Genomic DNA, 21,373 nt, shown 5'->3' with positions numbered 1-21,373 from the left:
GCTCCTGGTGTAATGTGTGAACTGATACAAAATATAATATTGAAGGAGTGAGGACAAGAGCAGGAAAGCTTCACACTTCTGGAACTCTTTGCCGCTGGAGCTTAAGGAACTGCCAACTATGTGAACATTAAACTGCTTTGGGATGTTCAGTGGACAGATATGCCTTGTTTCTATCTATTCTTGTCTGTGTTTTTTATACGCATTTTGTAGTGCTTTTTTTTACTAACATCTGTTAAAAGCCTTACCAGGGACAGAGGCTGCTAACTAAACTGTTTGGTGGCAATGTTTAATTGTACTGTCCCTGTCAAATAAACAAATACATTTAAATACATTTAAAAAACAACAGGGCTTAAACCTGTAATAATTAGATTTTAACAACCGTGTTACAACAGTGTACTCACAGTTGTGTTAGCTTGATTCCTGCATGTGTGAGTTAATCCTGTATTGTCCAGCAACTGAGGCTCCAGTGCTCAGAAAATTCCTCTTTTCACCTACCCCCTATCCCCGCCCACATCCTTTACTTAGTTGTGATTATTTGAAAAATTAAATTTCTGAGTGACGTATGTAAGATTGTAAAATAAAAAACACTTGTTCCAGTGAAATGTCCCTGTGAAGAGGCGGAGCTTATCACTTCTGCAGTTTTGAACAGGAAGTCAATGGACCTGTCTCTGTAACCAAGCTGTTTTTCATTTACAAATTGTGGTTTACAATGGACAAAATGTGAAATGATGATCTGCTTATGTTATAGTTCATTACAAAGTACCTGAATGACTCTTTTAATATAAATTATACGTTTTTTCTACAAATTATATTATATAAAATAGAATAAAAATGTGAAATTGTGTTCTCATTAACTGCGTTTCCATCACCTTTTTGAAGCACATTTTGAAGTATTAAGTAACTTGAGGCGCAAGCACCAAATATCACATTTAGAAGTTTATAAGCTCGCTTCACAATTACAGTTTTAAATATACTCTGGGATGTTTTTATTGCACTGAATTGCTTTATTTATCATACAGATAAATATTACTCTATCTGATTTTTACTGTCTTAAAAAGGTGAAAAAAAGACCTGAACATCAATAATTAATACTATTTATACTGTACCTTAGTTTTATAATACTGTGCAGTTACAAATACTGCTCCAGTCAATTAAAAAGTTATAATTGAAAAACAAATGAAGTTCAAGTTTAAGTCTGAGCCACATGTGCTGCCATTCTATTTAACACTAATCTAATCTACGGTGGCTTTAAAACATGCAGAATGAGTGAGTGTTGTAACTGTACCTTTTGTTGTTGTGTCCTCTCCTGTGATGAGGGGCGGGGTCTGTGGGCTCAGGGCGGAGCCAGGCCCTCACAGCCGGGGTGTGGAGTGTGAGGTCATCCATCGCCATCATCTCTGCGGGACAACAGCAGGTGAGTGTCACATGGGTCAGAGTCGTTCAGACAGAGTCGTATCGTAAAGAGTTTTGACCCAGACTCTGTTCTCGGCAGTGAATCCTTCAGTAAAGTGCGTTTAGTAGAGTTTTGAATGACAGTTCTTTGTTATTAAGCTTATAATTGCAGAGAATTTAGCTGTAATATGGCTCGTTTCCATCTTTTTGACCTCAGTGAAGTATTAATAAATGTATTACAAAAATATACACATTATTAAGTAATTCAATTGAAACTAAAACTGCAGAGTCCATATTTCATGTTCTTAACATTTTTAAAAAGTGTTTGTGGTCAAGTTTTCATTAGGACCTAGCATCACAACAACAACAACAACAACAACAACAACATTATCCCACTATTCCTTTCTCTCCTGGTTTTTATTTTATTATTGTTTCATTTTTATTGTCTTATAGTCTTATAGTCCGAAAATACAGAATTAAGTTAATATCTGGCACTGTGTAGATTTACAGAGCTGCCAGCTAAAACAATATAAATGTTTCCTTTTCTCCTGCTCAGCGTGGCCCTCATACACACACACAGACACACACACACACACACAGACACACACAGACACACACAGACACACACACACACACACACAGAGACACACACACACACACACACACACACACAGGGATTAGCAGTGCAACAGGCTGCTGTGGCGTCCCCCGACACCACAGGCTGCACACAGGCAGAATGGTGAGCAGATGAACATGACCTTTGTGCTGCTGCGTGGAGGGCTGGAGCCGCGAGGGGGCATGAATCTCTAATGAACCTGCTAAGTGCTGCGTCTGCGCGTGCAGTGGCTGGGTGTGTGTGTGTGTGTGTGTGTGTGTGTGTGTGTGCGTGTGTGCGTGCGTGTGTGCGTGCGTGCGTGTCTCAGCCCAGCAAAGGTCAGCACCTGTGGGGGCCTGCAGTGGCTTCTCTTCCTGTTAGTGCCGTTCCTATTGTCTTAGCAGTGCTGGGTCTGTATCGTGACACTTGAAGTATTCTAATGGCAGGCTGAAGCATTAGAGATTAGAGATGAAGAGACAAAACCCATTTCTGAAAGAATGGGTTTGACTGAAAAAGCCATTGAATGGCATGGACTTACATTTAGGGCAGATATTACAGAAGTATCATTATTAACTGCTATGATTAATCCACTAAGTGACTATTCGACCATAAAGAAGAAACACTGACTCGTTTACTACTAAAATAATTGTTATTTTACCTAATGATTGGGTTATCAGCACAAGCCGTATCCATATCACAATAGATTCAATATATCACATGGCTTCCTTATTTAACTGGATTGGGTATTTCTATCTTAAACCTGATGCAAAAATTCTCCACGGCCCAGAAAGCATTTCCTGTACGTAATCTAAGGCAATTAGTGGCGATTTTTGCCTGTTTTCAGATCAAGAATTTTTAATTCAAGTTCTCTTCAAAACAGCTTTTTATTATTTACCTTTGGCTCGCTCTGCTTCGGTCTAGCAGCTCTCGCTCTGATTGGTCAGAGCAGTCATGTGGTAGACGCTGGTGTAGGAGAAGAACTACAGCACGTGTTCAGACCGCCATGGATGAAGCTAACCGCTAAGCTAGCGACACGCGACATTGACTCAAAGCGATGAGCGATTTATCGCTGAACTTCAAAAAGGCACAAAATGTGGGATTTGATAAATTATTTGTTATATTTCCTTCAACTGATTCCATTCTTACAAGAAAGTTAATGCAATTATCCCAATAATGTAGTAATGGATGTATTGCTATATTAAATAAAATGAGTATCACTTTTTTCTCCATATTCATGTCAATTCATGTAATTTTTGAATGGAACCAGGTGAGCGTTGTCCACAGGGTCAGGTGTTAGGGCTTTGGGGTCATGGGCACCCCCATGGCCGTCAATGGCCCCCCAAGGCCGCCCATGGCCCCCCTGGGCCTCCCTCTGCTATCACCCTCATGACTAGCTCAACACTGGCTCTCCTCAGAGTGCTGCGCCCTCTGCTGGACACATCCTCACACACACTTGTATCTGGCCTGGGTCTGGACCAGAGCCCGAGTGGCCGCGCTTCCACTCGACATAATGTTCTTCTTGAGTGCATTAAAGAGGACATAAGTTTATAAATAATAAACCAACTTTACTGAGCTTTTAACTAGGGCTGAGCGATATGTTGATTAAAAATGATCTAATCCTACCAAAATCTACTATTTTGGTCAAATCGCCAAATCATGATTCTTTAATGTTCTATTTAATCCTGCTCTGGTCAGCCTAAACAATGTTCTGAGATGGAATGAACAATTACAGCAAAGTCTGAAGATTTTTTACCTCTTAAAGTCAATGTAAAGATACTAAGTTTTAGTGTGTTGCATTGTAACAGCAGCAACACAATAGCATTACACACAAACATACTACATATAGGACATCGAACACAAACTGTCTACCCCCTACCCCCTACCCCCTCCCACATCTCTGTACTTAGACACGATTATGTGAAAAATGAAGTCTCAGCGTGACACATGTCGAGTTCTAAAGTGTCATGCTGGAATCAATCCAAATGAATGTTGAGTAAACTAATGATACTCTGTTGTACAAGGTTAAAAGAACATTCAAGTGTATTTAGCATAATATGTCTCCTTTAAAGAAATACTCGCCGGATTCACTGCCATATTACAATACTCAGAGTCACGATGGAGTCATGCATATTGATGAGGTTGCATTGGATTTCTGTTGATTTCCTAGTCAATACTGGGCCCATTCTGCCAAGACAGTAGAGGGCAGCACTGAGCCTATGTGAACATAACATGATGGAGAGAGTGACCACTGCACAAAGCTCCAGCTCGTCCCAAACACTCTCACTTAGTTCAGATCTGTAGTAGTTTAGTTTCTGCTTCTTCTTAGATGTTTTCTCTGCTCGATGCCAATGATTTGACCCTTCTCAAACACATTGACATCTTTTCCATGACCACAGGATTTGTCTTTCCACATGGTTGTTTCCGAAAGCCACTCACTGCATCAGTCGGGTTTAAATATTGTGTTGCAGCTGAAAGATCCTCACCTGCAGCAGTTCTCCAGCAGGAGGAGAGGACCTGCTGGATCTGGTACTTTCACTGATTCATTCAAAACTTTCACTGAGAATCATTCAGTATCAATACCAGAAAATGTCTTAGCTGTGTCTTATTTTATGACTCAACAGAGATGATCATTGTTTGAATGATCAAAGAATGTCATTATCGGGATATATTGTGAAATATCGTATCGTGACATGTGAAGGGTGATACGTATCATATCGCTAGATTAGACATACCACAGTTACACCATATAAACTGCAAAATACAAGAATCCCATGCATTTCAATAAGGCTGAACAATGTTGGAGAAAATATCTCATTTCAATGTTTGTGACAAACATTGTGATTGTAGGATTCTGTGCAAAGCTCAGTTTTTAAAGGTGCCATAACATGCTTTTTTTCACGTTTCGTAGTCTATCCTAAGTGTATAATTGATAATAATAAGTGTTGTGCAACACCCTTAACATAAGAGTTAAGAAATATCACCCAGACCTTGGACCCCCTCACCAACCTGGAAATGCAGACGGCTTGGTTTGATATTCGCCCCCACCCTTGTGAAGAGCGATCTGGCTCCCCCGCCCAACCCGTGACGTAGTCTCAGAGCGCGTGTGTGCCCCGCCCAACCCGTGACGTAGTCTCAGAGCGCGTGTGTGCCCCGCCCAACCCGTGACGTAGTCTCCCACCCGTGACGTAGTCTCAGAGCGCGTGTGTGCCCCGCCCAACCCGTGACGTAGTCTCCCACCCGTGACGTAGTCTCAGAGCGCGTGTGTGCCCCGCCCAACCCGTGACGTAGTCTCCCACCCGTGACGTAGTCTCAGAGCGCGTGTGTGCCCCGCCCAACCCGTGACGTAGTCTCAGAGCGCGTGTGTGCCCCGCCCACCCGTGACGTAGTCTCAGAGCGCGTGTGTGCCCCGCCCAACCCGTGACGTAGTCTCAGAGCGCGTGTGTGCCCCGCCCACCCGTGACGTAGTCTCAGAGCGCGTGTGTGCCCCGCCCAACCCGTGACGTAGTCTCAGAGCGCGTGTGTGCCCCGCCCACCCGTGACGTAGTCTCAGAGCGCGTGTGTGCCCCGCCCACCCGTGACGTAGTCTCAGAGCGCGTGTGTGCCCCGCCCACCCGTGACGTAGTCTCAGAGCACGTGTGTGCCCCGCCCACCCGTGACGTAGTCTCAGAGCGCGTGTGTGCCCCACAGCTGTCTGCTGATGACGCGTGCCTGTGGTTATGACGCGGTCTTGCAGCCACCGCCCGTCAGTTTGGAGATTCGAGGAAAGGAGATAGTCTGTAATATAGCTAAACACTGCGGGAATCAATCAAAAGAACACTCTGGGTACATATATGAAGCACAAATACCAATGTAAGAAGGTTAAAAGCTCTGAAAAGTCGATTTTGCATGTTATGGGACCTTTAAACACGTCCAGGCACCTTAACATTTGAACTGATTAACGAATCCAAGAATCCTGTTTGTTTGTTTGTTTGTTTGTGTACACATCAAAGAGATAATAGAGGATTTTTTGCTGATTTGAGAACTCAAGCGACTCTTAGTCTCTTTTTTAAAATGCGCATGCGTGAACTCCCCCCCACCCGACTGTTGTTTCCAAACCTTGTCAAACCTCCGCTGCTACACGTGCGTATGTTTATTAGTGCGACGGATCGCATCACATCTCTCGTCTCCGCAGATATTTACTGTACACTGAAGGAATACGCTAAACACACACCGGCATATCAAGCACGCATGCGCAGGCAGGGAAAGGTGCATCTTGGGAACGAGGCTGCAGGTGTGCAGTAGCACGCAGGGAATGACTGACATGTGGGAGAACTACTCGGCTGTCCACACCACGAGGAAATGAGACTCAGATTTGGCACCAAAAATCCTCTATTATTCCTTTTAAGTTTGACATTTTGTCAGCTAAACAATGTTTCCTTGCATTCTGCTAATCACTGTTCAAATAGCAATTTTTGGTCCAATAACGTTACATCTTTTTTTTCTCTTTTAATTTTTCTTACAGTATAGCATAAAACGTACAACTCCAGTAGGTGGCGGTAAATGCACCTTTCCAGTTGGCTGCCAACTGCCATTAAAAATAACACAACAACAACAACAACAACAATACATCTTGCAGCCCTACTTTCTAAACTACAGGCTTTACAGGTTTTATCTGTAAAACAGAATATTTAGTTGTTTGCAGAAGAAATGTAGATATTCATCACTGTACTTGTACAACGCAAGTCAGATGTATTTATTCATCTAAAATAGAGCTTCTGAAACACATTGACCACGACACATTTTGTCCTTATTAGTTTGAGTTCTGTAGCATTCTTTAGCATTCGGCACTTTAGCCGTGAGTGCCAAGAGTAAGAAATGAAATGTTCTGCTGTAAGAGCTCAAAACACAGATAAATATGCCTAATACAGTGCACGATTGTGCCCCCTGGGTACTTCTGTCAAGACCTCAGTGAGCATTACGCATATCATTAAGGATTAAAGAGAAATTTAAGGGTGCACGGTGGTAAAGGCGGTTAGCGCTCTTGCCTCCCAAGAAGGAGATCATGGGTTCAATTCCCAGACCAGACCAACATCACATGATCTTTCTGGGTGGAGTCTGCATGTTCTCCCCGTGTTACCGTGGGATCTCTCCGGGTTCTCCGGCTCCTCCCACCGTCCAAAGACATGCATGTGTCAGGTAAAATTGATGACTCTAAATTGGCCCTAGTGAATGAATGTGAGAGTTAATAATTGTCTGTAATGTCCATGTCTCTGTGTTCACCCTGCAACGAGTTGGTCACTGTCCAGGATGTACCCCGCCTAAGGCTCCAGTCACCCGCGACCCCGAAAGGGAACAAGTGGTAGAAAATGAATGGATGGAGAAATTCAAGATGAATAGAATTTAGAAAATATTTTTTATGAGGCAGATTTGTGAGTTGGGGTCTGGGGTCCTCCCCTAGGACATTGTTACAAAATAGATATTATTTCCTTTAGTTTTTTTAGATGAACAAATCCCAATTTTACTGTAGTAAATCTGAGTCATTTAACCATACATTAAACATTGTTAATGCACTAGATTCAAATGGGGCCATTGGTTATTCTCTTATTTTATTTGTCTGCCGTAGGCTTTAAGTGAGCGGATAGAATAGTGTGAAATGGAGATGAGAGCGGGGAGGACATGGCACATGGCAGCTCGAGAACTCACAACGCTCACATGGACCGCACATGTGCTTTCCACTAAGCCACTGAGCGGGGGCCATTGTTTATTCTCAGAACACTTGTGACGGTTGTGTTTGACCTGTTGTTCATGTGCTGCGGCTCAGTGTGGGTGGTCCTCAGAGGACACTGGACAACTAAAGCTGAACCTTTGACAAAACAACTGACTTCATGTTTTATGTTGCTTCTAAAAGAATTCATCTGAAATGTGGAGAAAATACCATGTGTTCTCTGCGGCTATTAAATCTAGCTCGTATAATTCTTCACATGTTTTATTCTAAATAAACACTGGCAATAACGTATAGTTTGGAATCCAAATACATAATTTTGGATTCTATGCTGTTTCCAGAATCTTTGATTTTGCACTATAATGTAATAATGATAATATAATGTTATGCTGTTACTGCTCAGGCAGGTTCAGGGGCCTGTGTGTCATGGAGCAGCGGCTGGGGCCCCTCCCATCCTCGGGCACTCTTAGTATTTGCCTATAATGCTTATTTTACGGGCCAACTTTGGTCAAATAACAAATTGAAAAGTCTACAAATCTGCTATTTACTGTATTTAGTTTGTCCCTGACATCTAGAAAGATCAAATCAAGTAAAGAGTAGAAAAGAGGACAGAAGAACACTGCAGCAACGCTCACTTATCAGTGTGACTACTGTGATTATCTTTCTCTAAGTGTTATGGAAATGACTCTTTGTTGGGCGAGGTGTAGTGTCCTTTATCTCCCACTAGCAATAGTAAAGAAGTCAGCTGCGCACTACACCGCTGGAGCAACAACGTTTTATTTTTTAAAGATTTCTTTGGCCCGTAGGCTTTATTAGACAGGAACGTTTTAAGTGTGAAAAGGGGATGAGAGAGAAGGACATGCAGTACATTCTGCCACTGGACCACCGGGCAGCGCTGACCACCGGGCGGCTCTGACCACCGGGCGGCTCTGACCACCGGGCGGCTCTGACCACCGGGCGGCTCTGACCACCGGGCGGCTCTGACCACCGGGCAGCACTGTTTCCATTTTCCCGTATAAAGTTAATTTGTATGTCACAAAAGCTCCACAGTCAAAAATAAGGAAAATAAGTAAAAAAGTATATTTTTTTGTTGTTCTGCCAATAATTCTACCACTGCCACAATGTGGAGAAACGATGTGCCGCTCGTTGTCGTGGAGACGGCACACATGTCTGTCATACTGCATGTCATTCCCCAGTCTCATCCTAATTTCATATTATCCTTTCAAATAAAACTCACGAGCCAAAACATCCTTTAAAAAATGAACTAAAATGATGTTAGTGCATAAACTAGACCTGGAATAATTCTTCTCATGCTAGACGTTAGCTTGATTATATTTTTATATTATTCTAAATAGCAAGAAACAGTTCAAATGTTCTTTGTCAGTTGTCGTTAATTAAGTTAAGATAGAGTTTCCAAAGAATTATATTTATTTGTCGACACTGATCTGTTTGCTCAGGTTTATTAGTCGTTATGTTTTCACCTACATATGTTGAGCTCATGTTGAACTTAAACATGTTTAAAGTAATCTTGAAAGAAGCATCCGGGCATGTGCAGATTTAATTTCAGCCCAGACGTTCCAGTTGCAGACCTGATCTGGATCTGGTGGTATTATTCAGAAATCTAATCACTTGGTGTGAATGAAAACCCTGCTAACCCGTGACAGTTCCTCTGTCCACCATCTTGTTGTCAGTCAGGATGTCCCGGGGCAGACTCACAGACGCTCTGAGTGTCTCCTCTGTGGTGTTCCTGGGGCCGGGGGGGGGCGCGGGCCTTTTTGTGCACGCTCTACTCTACGCCGGGCCCTTTGTTCCAGCTGCCAGAGCAGATTTAGGCGTCTGCACACGCGCCTGTCAGGAGCGGCTTATCTCCAGGGGCCTCCGCGTTTACAGCCGCGCTCTCACTCTGAAATCTTCATTATGGGCCCCTCACTGCTCTGTCACACCATTAACCCAGGACAACCCCAGCCAAGACGACACAGGCAGTGCCCAGTGCAGACTTTATACATGAGGGGAAGGTGCTCATCAACTTTATTCAGCTTTTAAACTGTTTCCTCATTAGTTTACTGAAGTTTAGTTTGATGTTTGAGTAATCCTGTATTGTGAGGGCCCTCGCCCACGTCCCTGCACTTATTTATGAGTGTTTGAAAGATGAAGACTCCGGCTGACACATGTAGAGCTCTACAATGTCACGGAGCCAAAACATGTAAATGAAGAGGCGGGGCTTATCAGGCAATGGAACCGTTTCTATTATTCCTCTGTTTCAGATCGAGTTTACAATGAAAAACATTGAAAATGATAATCTACTTATGTTATAGTCAAATAGTCTTTGAAAAACATAATAAATCTCATTTTTCACTTCCTAATTGTTGTTCATTGACTGGACCTCAACTAATCACTAACAAATAAGTCATGGATTCTCAGTTTAGTTATATATATATATATATATATCTATGTATATATATATATATATATATATATATATGTATATATATATATATATATATATATATATATATATATATATATATATATATATATATAGTAATTGTTAATTGTCATAGTTTCAGTGTCCTGTTGCATAATTTCATGGTTCAAAATAATAATAATAATTTTGACTCATCTTTTATCACTCTAAAACCCATGGATGGACTCGTGCCCTTGGCTGTGATTATGACACAAGGCCTATGTTAGAATGTTAGATAGTTGGAAGAAGGGCTATTATAATGTCAAATATTATCTTCATAATAACTGGTGTGAACGGTAAAATACTGGCCTCTTATGTTGATTTTAATACTTACAATGTGACCAGTTTTATATCAGTTTTAAATCAAACATCTCTGAGCTGCCAGGAGCCAGCAAACGTGTTTCTGCAACACAATCTGTGAAATACATCACACGCATCAACGATAATGAGAAATGTGCTTCATGAATTGATATTCTGTATTAAATGTTGAGCTAAAGTCAAGACTAATCCGACCACCAATTTCAAAAAGTATAGTATGTAATACAGATAAAAACCCTTATTTTCCCTAAAACGCCAATTCAAACTGAAGCTATTTCTGAACCTTGTGTAAAACAAAAATGCACAGAACAAGAATGGTTGATTTGAGTGAAAATAAATACTGTTCATTCCCAGGAGCTCGATTTATTTGTTATCAGCTGAGGGACAAAGGGAATAAATGCAGAAATTACCAACGAAATAACAGGTTAATTGCTTTCTTACCACACTTTTGTATAAAAAATGATTTGACAAGCAACTAAATGAACAAAGAAAAAGTTAATTTTTTACTATTAATTTCTTGCTGCTTATTTTTTGGGAATAATTCTAATGATTAATTGTAAAGCTGACATCTGCATTGGCTGTTGCCTTACACTTTCATATGTAATTATGTGGACCAAATAGAAATAATAGACGAAGAAGAGACCATTAACAAACTAGACTTTTAATTCTAGAAATGAATGATCAAACTGGAGAGGCTGCAATTATTCGTATGGAATTAAGCTTTGTTCAAACTCCTGCTTGGTTTGGCCATTTCTCAAGCCTTGTCATTCTGGTTTAAGTTTAAATCAATCTCCTCTCTCCTGGATGCAATATCAAACTGCATTCTCATCGTCTGTCGCAGATACAGCAATGGGACGTTTCCAATATCGTTCGGCCCTTGAGTTGCATCCCTAAACATCATAATCTCCTTTCATCTGCTAAAAGTGTATATGATCTGTACCTGGTCGATTCCTGTCATCTGGTCCGTGGCGTCCCGTGGCAGGCTGAGTGAGGGCCGACCTGCCCCAGCCCGTGCTCCTGTGTCACTCCTTCTGCCATGGCGTCCTGCTGATGTGTATTGTGATGCAGCTCAATACGCCACCAACCAATATGGCCCGCACCAAGACTGGATTAGCCACAGTGGATTAGCCCATGGCCCTCCTGCTGCTTATTCAAATATTGTTTCACGTATTGTCATCACAGAGACAGCACCATGGCTTCGATAGCTCTCGTCCAAACTACCAAACTACCCCAATGTTCCCATCCTTTCACCATCGCGCCGTCCACAAACAGGCCTCATTCATATTTCAGCGATGGCGGCGAGGACGGAGAGCGGCGGAGGCTTCGTTTTGGAGAGGGATGCAGAAAAAGGTGATGAAAAAGCAACAGCCCGAACGCACCATGAAAGGCGGCCTTGATGTTGGTGTTATTCCCCTTTTCTCCTCTTCAGCCGCGCACATACACTTGGGAGTCAAGGCAATTGATGTGCTGCCTTTGATGGCGAAAGGAGGCCTATATTAGCAGCCAAAAGAGCAGGATGAAAGGCCAGGAGCAAACGGCGACAAAACCAGTCCAAAATGTGTTATGAAAAAAGAGCGGCGCGGTGCGAGGGGTAATTGGCGAGCGGCGACGGCGTTCGGCAGACATCTTGGCGGCTTGGCGTCGGAGGCGGAGAGACGGGGAGCGTGCGTGGCGTTCCGGTGATCCACAGCGGAGCTTCTTTCGGGTCGTCCTGTCTCCGGACGGGGCCAGGACACACCTGCCACGCGCCCGCCCTCCGGGGCGGGTCGGCAGGACGGCGGGCCGGCGTGGCGTCCCGTCGAAAGGAGCCATCTTTGTGCTGTTGTTGTCTTGGTCTGGGATACGGTGGGTGTTTGATGGCTGCGCCCCCCTTTCCCGGCTCTGTGGCGTATGACATCATCACGCTGCGGTATCGACGAGCTTCAAAGCAGCCCTGGGCAGGACTTTGGATGTGTGGCTCGGAACGTTTGAAGAGGATGGAGATATGGACCCCCACCTCCACCACCTCCACCCTCACTCGCTGGCTCGCTCGCTCGTTGGCTCTCCCCACACACGGGCGCTTTAAAGGCCTCTGAACACATGCTCGACACCCAGCTCACACGGGCGTCTCAGGGCCCCCCGCAGAGCCACGCGCTTTGATGTTGGGATGGATGCTTTATTCATCATCAGGCCTGTTCCCATCGGCAACCGTCTGACTTATCTATGAGCTGCCCAGGGTCTGCGGACTGCTGCACTGCTCTGTCTGTCAGCCAGAGGTTCAACTGCAGCACAAGTTTAAGTTTGCCTGGCTGAATCAGAATGGTCTCTCCACGAAAGGTCGGCAGTTGAAATCGCTCTTCGACTGGTCAGTTAGCAAAGGATTGTCCCAAAGACTGCGGCGATTTAAGTCCTTTGTCATCTACGGCTGCAGCGATTGACAGTTAACTCATCGTGACGAGTGGACGATAGAAAATCATATTAGATGTATTTGGATGATTGTTATCTGGACTAGACAGACTCTAAAATACTTACAATAATACCTTTCATAGCAAAGACAGCTGCATTATTACATTGAAATGGCGAAAGAGAATAATCAACACTTAAAAAAAAAAACTCTCTATCTAGAAGTCTTTAGTTGTATATATGTCAAACTTTATTTGGTTAAAAAGTCTTAATGTACAATAGAATTTATAGTTTGATTACTAAAATAATGGTGTGTTGCAGCAAAATGTCCTGTGAAATTCTGTAAAAAAAAAAAAAAGCTGCAAACTTAGATTAGGGATGTCACGATTTCAAATATTAGTCTAATGATTAGTCGAGATTATTAACATCACGACCAAAACAACAATACATTTTCTTTCCTTCTTGTTTTCTTAACACATTATTTCTTCTGCTTTATGAAAACAAACCTTCTGAATGATTAATTTAGCATAAACCACATGATAAAAAGCACTTTACATTCACTTTTTTGAAGAAAGGCTGACATTCACTTACAATAGTTACATAGGACAGTCAAATTAAGAACAGAACAGCTGCAGGGTTCTGTTCTTACCTTTCTGCTCAGGTAAAGGCTGAGCAGAAAGTACTAAATAGTCACTTTTCTGTAAACTGAATTTTTAAAAACTGAATTTTTCTTCTAAAAATGTCAGGATTATCATTTTTTAGTCTTTACGATTATTTTGTGTCCTAAATAATCCCAATTATCAATGAACCTAATAATCCTGCCATGTTCTGAAACACATTCCTACATTAGTTTAGCAGAACATATTTCAGCCTCGCCCCTGGACGTGCTTAAAATGTGCACTTTGAACAGAATCCAAAGGTTAAAACGTAAATCGCAAATGTTTTTATGGTGACACATTCCACTCGATCACGCCATACAGTCGTAAACAATCTTCTTGTTTGCTTCCGCACGTAATCATTTTGAGTTACAGTCGATGAACGCGGCTGAACGGGCGACACGTGTTCTAGAGGAGCTCAGTCTGATATGAGACCCAAAGTGCCATATGCAGTAGTTATGTTTGTTTGTTTGTTTGTTTGTTTGTTTGTTTGCTTGCTTGCTTGCTTGCTTGCTTGTTATTTGCAGTGGTTTGCCCAAAGTCTCACCCTGAAGTTCCCTCATTTAAAACAAGATGGCGCTCTGCTGGACGCTCGTGAATGCATTTGTTTTAGCCTCAGTTGTGTTTTAAATGAGCAGATGTTGAATTGTATTGTTTCTTCTCATTATAGCACACGACATATTTGAGGAGAAATAAATATAAATTCACGTGTTTTGAGCTGTCACTTTAGATTACTTTCTAAATAATGTTTTTCTTCCTCCAAATTCAACTCAACAATGCACAAAAATAGACATAGTTTTAGAAAGAAATGTGAATAGAGTGTATCTCATGTCAAAAGAACATTCCTTGTGCTTTATGTTTTATCTAAATGTTTTTGTATTTTGCTTAGTGACCCACAGACAGGACAGAAACAATGTCAAATGCCCAAATATGGTTAGTAATGTTAGTAATGAGGCCGTCTCTCTCCTCCTCCTCCCCTCCTCCTCCTCCTCCTCCTCCTCCTCCTCCTCTTCCTCCTCCCCTCCTCCTCCTCTCCTCCTCCTCCTCCTCCCCCCCGTCCCCCTCAGCTGCTCTGGACTCTGGACCATCACAATCGTGTTAGAGCGTGTGTCCTCTGCTCCTGTCCCTCTGTCCACATGTCATCTGTGGACACTGGAGACGGCTCACTGCCAGGGCCACAGCTGGGACACTAATCCAGCCAATCAGAGACCAGAACACATCAAACTGCCTGGCCAATCGTGGTTCAGAGAGCCGGACCAGCAAAACGACAAGTGTTGTTTGGAGAATGGTTATAATTTAAATGACCTCAAAAAGGACAGAAACGTTTAAAGTGACATTTCTGCACTTTTGTGGTTCATTATGGTCTTTATGATCGTAGGCTTTATTAGATAGGACAGTTTAGTATGAAATGGGGATGAGAGAGAAGGGAGGACATGCAGTAAACTGTCAGGGTCGGGATTCAAACTCGTACATTTTAGCATTAACACACATTTGAAGCCCCACCACCCATCCCCCCTCGCCTTGCACCTGGTATCTCCCATAGCTAGGATGCACTGGGTCTCAGCGTTGCCGGGACTTATTGTCATATTAAAAATCAAACCAAACCGGGGCCCTATGTAAAAAGAGCCCCCCCTAGTGCTATTTCTGTAGTCACATCACACAGATGGAAAAACAAAATGTGAGTCAGGCCCAATCTGAGAAATGTGATTCATATTCCCTGTGAAAAGATAAAGCCCAGTCTCACTGAAACTAGTCTGAAACTTGCTGTGCTAAATGTCAGATCCTTATGTAACAAATCTCTCTTAATTAATCATTTTATTTCTTCTTATAATCTTTATTTTATGTTTTTAACTGAAACATGGCTTGACAAAAACACAGGAAATGTAGTTCTGATAGAATCTGCTCCACCCAACTTTAAGTTTGAATCTGAAACTCGAGAAAACAAAAAAGGGGGTGGACTTTGATGGTTTGGTCATTACAGGTGATTTCAATGTGCATGTTGATAATATTTGTGACAGAAACGCTAAAGAGCTTGATGCTGTCCTTGAAACCTTCAGTCTTACTCAGCATGTGAGAGGCCCCACCCACAGCAAAGGACACACTCTAGATCTCATAATTACAAAGGGGGTAAATATTTCAAATGTTAATGTGATCGATGCTGCTCTGTCTGATCATTTCTGTGTCTTTGTCTGTTTCTCCCAAACCTCCGGTTGGTCCTGCAGTTGTTCAGAGGAGACACATAAGTGATGGCACAGGTGCACTGTTTATGGAAATGATAAACTTTGAAAATGTCTCATGTTCTAATGTAAATGATTTGTTGAACTCTGTTACATCTAGTGTTTTGAATGTTCTGGACACCATCGCCCCTATGAAGGCTAAAATGGTTAAAAATAAGCAGAAGGCGCCGTGGAGAAATGATGATTCGGTCAGGGCACAGAAAAGGGAGTGCCGCAGGGCCGAACGGAAATGGCGCAAGTCAAAGCTCCAGGTTCAAAAAGAGATTTACAAAGAGAAGCTGAACATGTACAACCTCATTTTATGTAGAACTAGGGAAAGATATTTCTCTGAAATTATTGGAAGCTGCAGTAACAACTGGTGTGTCCTGTTTGCCACAGTAAACAGATTAATAAACCCTCCAGCTCAGCTGCCGTTAGAACTCATTTCCACATCCAAGTGTAATGAGTTTGCATTATTCTTTAATGACAAAGTTCAGGGCATTAAAAATGCTATAAATCCCACGATGCAAAAAATTACCCTAAAACCACCAAGACACTTAGAGCTAACTCACTTTGCACCAGTAACTGACAAAACTGTCCATGAGATCATCACCAGTCTGAGTTCATCTACATGCTGCCTCGATGTGTTACCCACCAGATTTCTAAAGTCTGTGCTGAACAGTTTGTTAACACCACTCACTCACATAGTTAACATGTCGCTTCAATCTGGAACATTCCCAATGTCTTTGAAAACTGCGGTCATAAAGCCTCTCCTAAAGAAGAGCAGTCTTGATGCCGCAGTACTGAGTCATTACCGGCCCATCTCTAATCTACCATTTTGGGGCAAAATCCTTGAAAAGGTTGTTTACCAACAGCTCACAGATTTCCTCTTAATAAACAACTCATTTGATGTTTTTCAGTCAGGTTTTAGACCTCATCACAGCACTGAGACTGCTCTTGTCAAAGTGACAAATAACATCCGCCTGAACACTGACACGGGCAAAGCCTCAGTCTTAATTCTGTTAGATCTGAGTGCTGCTTTTGACACTGTCGATCATGGGATCCTCTTACAGAGACTAGAGGACTGGGTGGGCATCATTGGCACTGCCCTAAACTGGCTAAGGTCCTACCTGGAAGACAGGAAGTACTTTGTTGAAATTGGTAGCTGTGTCTCAGACCACATGACCCTGACCTGTGGAGTGCCCCAAGGGTCAGTCCTGAGTCCCCTTCTGTTCAACCCCTACATGCTGCCGTTGGGTCAGTTGATACGCAGTGAAAATGTGTCCTATCACAATTATGCAGACGACACTCAGATCTATGTTTCACTGTCGGCAGGTGACTATGGACCAGTAGATTCACTCTGTCACTGCATCCAACAGATCAGTTTGTGGAGGCAAAACAACTTTCTCCAGCTGAACTCAGACAAGACTGAAATAATCGTTTTTGGCCCACAGAAACAAAGAGAAAGTGTTAGCGGTCACTTCCAGAGTCTCGCTCTAAAACCTACAAACCAAATTAGAAATCTGGGGGTAATAATGGACTCAGACTTGAACTTTAATAGCCACGTCAAATCAATAACATCAGCAGCTTTTTACCATTTAAAAAACATTGCCAAAATCAAAAATATAGTGTCAAAACCAGATTTAGAGAGACTTATCCATGCGTTTGTCTCCAGTAGATTAGACTACTGTAACGGCCTGCTCACTGGCCTCTCCAAACGAGCTGTAAAACAGCTGCAGTTCATCCAGAACGCTGCTGCTCGGGTCCTGACTAGAACCAGGAAGTATGATCACATTAGTCCTGTTCTCAGGTCTCTGCACTGCCCCCTGTGGCTCAGAGAAGAGACTTTAAAGCAGCTCTGCTTGTGTACAAGTCTCTCCATGGCCTAGCACCAAAGTACATCTCAGACATGTTAGTGCCATATGAACCATCTCAGACTCTGAGGACCTCAGGGACCGGCCTCCTGCGGGTGCCCAGAGTCAGGACTAAACATGGACCGGCCTCCTGCTGGTGCCCAGAGTCAGGACTAAACATGGACCGGCCTCCTGCTGGTGCCCAGAGTCAGGACTAAACATGGACCGGCCTCCTGCTGGTGCCCAGAGTCAGGACTAAACATGGACCGGCCTCCTGCTGGTGCCAGAGTCAGGACTAAACATGGACCGGCCTCCTGCTGGTGCCCAGAGTCAGGACTAAACATGGACCGGCCTCCTGCTGGTGCCCAGAGTTAGGACTAAACATGGACCGGCCTCCTGCTGGTGCCCAGAGTCAGGACTAAACATAGACCGGCCTCCTGCTGGTGCCAGAGTCAGGACTAAACATGGACCGGCCTCCTGCTGGTGCCCAGAGTCAGGACTAAACATGGACCGGCCTCCTGCTGGTGCCCAGAGTCAGGACTAAACATAGACCGGCCTCCTGCTGGTGCCAGAGTCAGGACTAAACATGGACCGGCCTCCTGCTGGTGCCCAGAGTCAGGACTAAACATGGACCGGCCTCCTGCTGGTGCCAGAGTCAGGACTAAACATGGACCGGCCTCCTGCTGGTGCCAGAGTCAGGACTAAACATGGACCGGCCTCCTGCTGGTGCCAGAGTCAGGACTAAACATGGTCCGGCCTCCTGTTGGTGCCAGAGTCAGGACTAAACATGGACCAGCCTCCTGCTGGTGCCAGAGTCAGGACTAAACATGAACCGGCCTCCTGCTGGTGCCAGAGTCAGGACTAAACATGGACCGGCCTCCTGCTGGTGCCAGAGTCAGGACTAAACATGGACCGGCCTCCTGCTGGTGCCAGAGTCAGGACTAAACATGGACCGGCCTCCTGCTGGTGCCAGAGTCAGGACTAAACATGGACCGGCCTCTTGCTGGTGCCAGAGTCAGGACTAAACATGGACCGGCCTCTTGCTGGTGCCAGAGTCAGGACTAAACATGAACCGGCCTCCTGCTGGTGCCAGAGTCAGGACTAAACATGGACCGGCCTCCTGCTGGTGCCAGAGTCAGGACTAAACATGGACCGGCCTCCTGCTGGTGCCAGAGTCAGGACTAAACATGGACCGGCCTCCTGCTGGTGCCAGAGTCAGGACTAAACATGGACCGGCCTCTTGCTGGTGCCAGAGTCAGGACTAAACATGGACCGGCCTCTTGCTGGTGCCAGAGTCAGGACAAAACATGGGGAATCTGCGTTTCAGTTTTATGCAGCTAAAATCTGGAACATTCTTCCTGAAGATGTGAGACAGGCTTCTACTCTGACAATGTTCAAATCTAAGCTAAAAACAGTTTTGTTTAGCTGCGCATATGACTAAAAGGATTTTTTCTTTGCACTCTTCTCTTTTGTTTGTGATTTTATCAGTTGGATTGATAATTTTTAATTTAGTTAATTTGATTGTATTTCTGTTTCTGTAATTTCTTTGCGATTTTGATGCATTTTTCCTGCTGTGTGAAGCACTTTGAATTGCCTTGTGTATGAAACTTGCCTTGAGCTCTTACTCCTTGTGCGTTGTTAAAATTGTGTTTTGCAGATCATGCAGAAATACCCAGAGATACTTTGTCAGTATTACCCAGCCATAACCCTTGTTTGTTCCCAGCCCTCTACGGGACATTAAGTATTAAGCACATTTGTATTTGGCTACGCCTCGTCTGGAAGTGTCCAATGAGAGCATAAAAAAACAACCTTGTGCTGACTAACAGGGTTAAACCAGAGACTTCACCGTCAATCAACAGCGACCGGATCTGCACACGTCTTTCTGATCCTGAACGTGCCTGTTGAGAAGCCTCAGTGACCCACAGACCTGTGAAACAAGCTTAAGGTTTCACTTATAGCTCCTTCTTTTGAGCAGGCCCAATCAGAGATCAGGGAATTAGATGCTGCTGCTCAAACCATTTTCATTAGATTGAAAATGACTTTCAGATGGAAGTCCAAACATCTTATTTTCTAAAACACTGTCCAGATGAAAGCTTTGGAACCTTTTCTTCTAACCAGAGGCAGAGACTAGAGTATGAAGCAACTAACCAGAGAGCCAGCGGTGGAAGAACTATTGCATTTTGTTACATAAGTAAAAGTACAGATACAGGAGCCAAAAAGTAAAATAAATACTAAAAGTAGCACATATAAAATGTAACTTAAGTAAAAGTATTATGTTTAAAATTAAATGTTTAAATGTAAAAAAAATATTTTAGAATAAAAAGTATTTTGTGCAGATTTTAAACGACTGCTCTGGGTGGAGACTGCATGTTCTCCCCGTGTCACCGTGGGTTCTCTCCGGCTTCCTCCCACCGTCAAACACATGTGTGAGGTCAAATTGTCAACTGTAAATTGCCTTGAATGAATGTGAGAGTGAATGATTGTGTGTGTGTCTCTGTCTGTGTGTTAACTCTGCGATGAGCGGGCCCCAGTCGCCCGTGACCCCAATGGGAACAAGCAGGAGAAAATGAATGTGGTAATCTTGATAAAAAATGGTCCTGTTTTTTCTCAATACATTTTTCTACACTTTTTATAGCTTTGTATATTTATGTTGTGTGCTTAAAGCCACAACTTGAATGAACCCTAACCTGCAGCACTGTGAGCCCAAGACAATAAAGTTGAACCTAACTCCAAACCAGGAAGTGAATGTGCTGCAATTAACTGCTATATTTAGAATTGGATAGGAGAAACTGTTCAACCAATCAGAGTCCAGAGTATGAAACAGAGTTAAAGGAGAGTGAAACTGTTCAACCAATCAGATTATTGTTGTTGTTGTTGTTGTTGTTGTTGTTGTTGTGTTACTTTTAATGGCGGTTAGCAGCCAACTGAAAAAGTACATTTACCGCCACCTACTGTAGTTCATCTTCAAAGTGTTTTACGCTGTACCGGGAAAGAGAGAGAGAGAGAGAGAGAGAGAAGAAGAGAGAGAAAGAGAGAGAACCCAAGGACCAATCAGAGTAAAGAGTATGAAACTGTCCACCCAATCAGAATCTAGAACGGGGGGCACAAACCTTTTTCCTTGGCAGGCCAAAATATTTGCATGCTGAGGGCCAAGCCAAATTTTGTGTTGCGTTTCAAAAGTTTATTTGCAAATAGATTTAAAAAGTCTTGATTTGATCTCCTTTGCAGCTAATTACCAATATTTTCAGCACTAAATTGAATCAGCACCCCTCTGCGGCCCAAATTAGACACCCTGGAGGGCCAGGTTTGGCCCGCGGACCTCACTTTGGGTACCCCTGGTCTGACCAGTATCAAATCAATCATCTCTCTTATTTCTTGGGACTGTATAATCTTCAGTGATAGAGAGCGATGACGTGTGTATTGGGGAGAAGAGTGGGGAGAGACATACGTTGCGGCCTGCGTTGTTACAGTTTGGGTTTATTCTTAAACTCCTATGAATCCCGGTCCATTTGTTTTTACACTTTCCACACTTCTGCGAGCTCTAGATCAGCAGTCAGGGCTTGTTTTTCACTCTGACCGCCGAGTCCGACCTAAACACGTCCTGCATCACAACGCGGGCCCTTATCCTCAGCTCACCGCCACGAGGGGCCACGAGGGGCCACGAGGGGCCACGAGGGACCGTGAACGGGGACAAAAGGCTTTAATTTGTCTCATTAATAAACAAATAAAAAGACGTTCAATATTGATTTCCTGATCATCTTTTAATCAATGCTGTTTAACACAGAGAATGGTGTTA

General features: G+C 43.4%; 1 protein-coding gene across 2 annotated transcripts in view; it reads right to left on the bottom strand.

Moving 5' to 3' along the window:
- The window catches only part of parn (poly(A)-specific ribonuclease (deadenylation nuclease)), a 125,234-nt gene that overhangs the window by 24,144 nt on the left and 79,717 nt on the right, over positions 1 to 21,373 (bottom strand). The gene's annotated exons all lie outside the window — the stretch shown is intronic.

The sequence above is a fragment of the Eucyclogobius newberryi genome, unplaced genomic scaffold (genome assembly GCF_026437365.1).
Source record: "Eucyclogobius newberryi isolate DKJ021-1_F unplaced genomic scaffold, fEucNew1.0.hap1 SCAF_4, whole genome shotgun sequence".
Lineage (NCBI taxonomy): Eukaryota > Metazoa > Chordata > Actinopteri > Gobiiformes > Gobiidae > Eucyclogobius > Eucyclogobius newberryi.
The sequence above is the reverse complement of the archived record's forward strand: the minus strand, read 5'-3'. Positions and strand labels throughout refer to the sequence as shown.